Source organism: Dasypus novemcinctus, chromosome X (assembly GCF_030445035.2).
Source record: "Dasypus novemcinctus isolate mDasNov1 chromosome X, mDasNov1.1.hap2, whole genome shotgun sequence".
In the NCBI taxonomy this organism is placed as follows: domain Eukaryota; kingdom Metazoa; phylum Chordata; class Mammalia; order Cingulata; family Dasypodidae; genus Dasypus; species Dasypus novemcinctus.
Window position 1 is genome coordinate 173,353,741 of NC_080704.1, and position 5,681 is coordinate 173,359,421.

At 40.9% G+C, this 5,681-nt stretch overlaps 1 pseudogene; it reads left to right on the plus strand.

The window, feature by feature from the left end:
• The first annotated feature begins 1,553 nt into the window (after positions 1 to 1,553).
• LOC101427512 (Krueppel-like factor 17 pseudogene) lies at positions 1,554 to 2,744 on the plus strand (annotated as a pseudogene).
• Positions 2,745 to 5,681: the final 2,937 nt, after the last annotated feature.

Consider the following 5,681-nt stretch of genomic DNA (forward strand, 5'->3'; position numbering starts at 1 on the left):
TACTTATAATAGCAAATTATTGAAAATAGTATAAATGGCCAATGAAAATAAAACATAGTCCATCTATCTATAAGATAAAATTCCATGCAGTCATCAAAAATTATGTCACAGAAAAATACTTACTAAATGCAGTCTAAGTGCTAAGTAAAACACAATATAGTGTAAAGTATTTTATTTTATTTTATTTTTTTAAAGATTTATTTATTTATTTAATTCCCCCCCCCTCCCCTGGTTGTCTGTTCTTGGTGTCTATTTGCTGCGTCTTGTTTCTTTGTCCGCTTCTGTTGTCGTCAGCGGCACAGGAAGTGTGGGCGGCGCCATTCCTGGGCAGGCTGCTCTTTCTTTTCACGCTGGGCGGCTCTCCTTATGGGCGCACTCCTTGCGCGTGGGGCTCCCCCACGCGGGGGACACCCTTGCGTGGCACGGCACTCCTTGCGTGCATCAGCACTGCGCATGGCCAGCTCCACACGGGTCAAGGAGGCCCGGGGTTTGAACCGCGGACCTCCCATATGGTAGACGGACGCCCTAACCACTGGGCCAAAGTCCGTTTCCCAAGTGTAAAGTATTTTAAAAGTATGTTATGAAACAGTAGTAAAGTATGTTTACTTTAAAATTTGTTTTAAATGTATATACACACATACACAGACATATTTGTGTAAATACTTCCACCATTGGCTCACTTCAAATGTAACAAGAAAGTGTATTTGGAATATTGGGAACATGAAAAGAGCAAAATTTTAAAACAGTTGAAACTGAAAAATAGAAAATTCAATTAATTCATTAATTCATTTATTCATTCAATAAGCATTTATCAGGCACCAATCTTCTGGCAAGCACTGTGCTAAGCTCTGGAGATACAATTGTGAACAAGAACAAAAATTATGAACAAGAATACAATTGTGAACAAATCCCCATGGCATTTACATTGTGGTGTCGCAGATGTATTAAACATATAAATACACAAATAAATCTAACTACAGTGGTCAAAAAATACCTTGAAGAAATACTACTACAATAGCACATAAAGGTCAGGGCGGGGGGGTGGCTGATTTGTTGGGAGATGAAGCATGATGGGCAGGGCATGCAAAAAGAACTAAAAATTGTTTTCCAAAATGTTAAAAGTATTTTTAATAGGATCATTGGCAATTATTAGTGACTTTTTCTTCTTACCACTTTTTCTACATTTTCCCAAATTTCAGCAATTAACAGGTATTATTTTTACAATCATAAAAAATTAATGGTAAATGTGAAAAAAAAGACCTAACAAAAATCCAATGAAAGGGCTATTTTTACATATTTCTGCTGAGTCTGCCAATACCCCAGAAATCATACTGTTGAACAAGGGCAGGCTGACTTTTCAGTTCCTATGTACGCCTCATTCTTGAAACCTGACGAAGCAGCCTCCAACTCAAAGGGATACATGAGCAATAATTGCCTTGTCCAAATTGCTCCTCAAACTAGAAGCCGAGGCAGTGATTGTGGCGTGGTGGTGGTGCCCGGAGACCCGAGCTGCGACGCCTCGGCGGCCGGCCTCAGCTCTGGTCTGAAGAGGGTCTGGACAGTCCCGATGTGCAGCCGATCCGAGGCGGAGATGGAGCAGGAGGCCGTAGAGCTGAGCCAGTGGCAGGAGGTGGCCCGGTGCCAGCCCGCCGTGGGCACCGAGAGGTCAGCATCCATCCTGGACATGTCACCATCTCCTGGAAGCAGTGGAGAGCACACCTCTTGGAACCATGACCCAAGAGGCATTCAACACTTTTCACAGGGCTCAGAGCTGGCGAGGACCCCCTTGTTGTCTGCTGGGGCACCCAGGCAGAATGCGGGTGAAGTGGGGCCACAGTTCAGTATGTCGCTGCCTGAGCATGGTGTGAGCTACTGCCCCCAAGCGACTCTTATACCTTCCCAGATGATTTACTATCAGGGAATGCCCTCTCAGCCAGGGATGATGACTTTCAAGGGGCCTCAGATGATGCCCTCAGTAAAGCCTAGTGTTCCAGGGGTGGCCCTGAACTTCAGTGGGAATCTAAGGATGCCTCCCAATGGGCCACCAGTCTCAGCTCCCAGTGGAGTCCCAGTGATGTCCCCCACCAGGGCAAATTATTCTGAACCTGTCAGTACCATCTAACATAGCCTCTTTAACTCCTAAAATGTTATTGATCCCAACCATGCCTTCCACTGAGGCCCAGGCAGTGCTTCCCTCTTTGGCTCAAATGTTTCCCCTTAAAGATTCCCACAACCTTGGGATGCCCTTACCTGGGTCCCCAACACTGCTGGCTTTAGAATCCCAGGATCTTCTTGTGAGCCAGCCAGACTCCCGGGAAGATCCCTTCCTACCTGAGCAGTCCATACCTGCTCCACAGAGAGCAGAACAGAATTCCAGGGTGCGGGAAGGGGCACCAAGGAGATCCCCAGTTTCAAGGCCGTACCGCTGCCAGTATGAGAACTGTGGAAAAGCCTATACCAAACGTTCTCACCTTGTGAGTCACGAGCGCAAGCACACAGGGGAGAGGCCCTATGAATGCAAGTGGGAAGGCTGTACCTGGACTTTCTCCCGTTCCGATGAGCTTGGACGACATATGCGGATACACACCAGATATCGACCACATAAATGTGATCAGTGCGGCCGACAATTCAAGAGATCTGACCATCTCAGGCAACACCAGAAGACTCATCTGCAGGGGTCTGGGTCCCAAAACCCACAGGCCAATAGTGGACAGATGGATGATCCTCCTGCCCCAGATCTTTAGGTCAATCCCCCTTCCCCCCATTTTGGCCTTTCTACCCAAATCCTACCTTCCTCTGACCAGCTAGTCTCTTTGGGTATAGGCTTAGATGAAGACAGAGAAAGATTATGGGGCAATGTTGACGCCCAAGTGAAACTTTGGACCCAGTCAGGACTCCTCAAAATTCCTCTCTGTCTCAGATGCCCTCACTTCTCTGTGACCAGGTACTTGTGTCAAGTTTAGCTGGATGGGAAGATGTAGCACAGTAACGAGGGAGAGCATTTTTAAGCCTTTTGTCTTATGTCACTCCCCAGCTTGAAACCATTTAGTGATTCCCCTTTGCCTGCTGGATAAAATCCAAGTTCTTATCTCCCATAGTTTCTAGAGCCAGAATATGTTCAAATCCTGAATTTATCCACCTATTAGCCATGTGTTTTGTTTTGTTTTTAAATCTATCATCTATCGCTAATCTATCATTATTTATATTTGTAACATTTGGGAGTGGACTGCATACATCATGTTCCTTGAACACATAAAACTTCCATGTACATTTCCTAATGTACTTGTGTAGAACATCTCAAAGGAGAATCACTAAAGAAACAAAACATTTGAACAGTATATTAGAAGAGCTGGATCTAATAGACATATATAGATCATTACACCCAAACACAGCAGGATATACATTTTTCTCAAACGCACATGGAACATTCTCCAAGATTGACCATATGCTAGGCCACAAAGAAAGGCTTAATGAATTCAGAAAGATCGAAATCATACAAAACAATATCTCTGACCACAGTGGAGTCAAGCTGGAAATTTGCAAGGGACAGAGACCCAGACTTCACACGACAATTTGGAAATTAAACAGCACACTCTTAGAAAAACAGTGGGTCAAAGAGGAAATCTCAAAAGAAATCAATGACTACCTTGAAACAAATGATAATGATAACACAACATACCAAAATTTATGGGATGCAGCAAAAGCGGTACTGAGAGGGAAATTTATAGCCATAAATTCATATATCAAAAAAGAAGAAAGAGCAGAAATTGAAGAATTAACTGCACATTTGAAGGAATTAGAAAAACAACAACAAAGTAACCCAACAGGAAGAAGAAGGAAGGAAATAACAAAGATAAGAGCAGAACTAAATGAAATAGAAAATAAGAAAGCACTTGAAAAAATAAACAAGACCAAGAGCTGGTTTTTTGAGAAGATCAACAAAATTGACAAACATTTAGCGAGACTAACAAAGAAAAAAAGAGAAAAGATGCAAATACACAAAATAAGAAATGAGAAAGGTGAAATCACCACTGACCCCACAGAAATAAAGACTATCATAAGAGGATACTTTGAAAAACTATATTCCAACAAAAATGACAATTTAGAGGAAATGGACAAATTCCTAGAAATACATAAGCAGCCCATACTGACGAAAGAAGAAATTGATGATCTTAACAAACCAATCACAAGCAAAGAGATAGAATCAGTCATTAAAAATCTCCCAACTAAGAAGAGCCCAGGGCCAGACGGCTTCACAGGTGAATTCTACAAAACATTCCGGAACGAACTAACACCAATCCTGTTGAAACTATTCCAAAAAATCGAAACAGAAGAAACACTGCCTAATTCCTTCTATGATGCCAACATTACCCTAGTACCAAAGCCAAACAAAGACACCACAAGAAAGGAAAATTACAGACCAATTTCTCTAATGAACCTAGACGCAAAAATACTTAACAAAATACTTGCTAATCGTATTCAACAACACATTAAACGAATTATACACCATGACCAAGTGGGATTTATTCCAGGTATGCAAGGATGGTTCAACATAAGAAAATAAATCAATGTAATACACCATATAAACAGATTGAGAGAAAAAAACCACATGATTATATCTATAGATGCAGAAAAGGCATTTGACAAAATACAGCACCCCTTCCTGATAAAAACACTCCAAAAGATCGGAATACAAGGAAACTTTTTGAACATGATAAAGAGTATATATGAAAAACCTAAAGCCAACATTGTTAACAATGGCGAAATCCTGAAATCCTTCCCTCTAAAATCAGGAACAAGACAAGGATGCCCATTGTCTCCGCTCCTATTTAACATTGTCTTGGAAGTACTGGCTCGAGCACAGAGACAAGAACCAGATATAAAAGGCATTCAAATTGGAAGGGAAGAAGTCAAAATTTCATTATTTGCAGATGACATGATCCTATATATAGAAAACCCTGAGAGATCTACAACAAAGCTCCTAGAACTCATAAATGAGTTTAGCAAAGTCGCAGGTTATAAGATCAATGCGCAAAAATCAGTAGCATTTCTATACACCAATAATGAGCAAGATCAGGAGGAAATCAAGAAACAAATACCATTCACAATAGTAAATAAAAAAATCAAATACTTAGGAATAAATTTAACTAAAGAGGTAAAAAACTTATACATCGAGAACTATACAAGATTATTCAAGGAAATCAAAGAAGACCTAAATAAATGGAAGAATATTCCCTGTTCATGGATAGGAAGACTGAATATTATTAAGATGTCTATCCTACCAAAACTGATCTACACATTCAACGCAATCCCAATAAAAATCAACACAGCCTTCTTTAAGGAACTAGAAAAACTAACTATGAAATTTATTTGGAATAGAAAGAGGCCCCGAATAGCCAAAGACATATTGAAAAAGAAAAATGAAATAGGAGGAATCACACTTCCTGACTTCAAAACATACTACAAAGCTACAGTAGTGAAAACAGCATGGTACTGGCATAAGGAGAGACACACAGACCAATGGAATCGAATTGAAAGTTCAGATATAGAACCTCATGTATATAGCCATATAATATTCGATAAAGCCACCAAACCCTCACAACTGGGAGAGAATGGCCTATTCAACAAATGGTGCCTGGAGAACTGGATAGCTATATGTAGAAGAATGAAAGAGGATTACC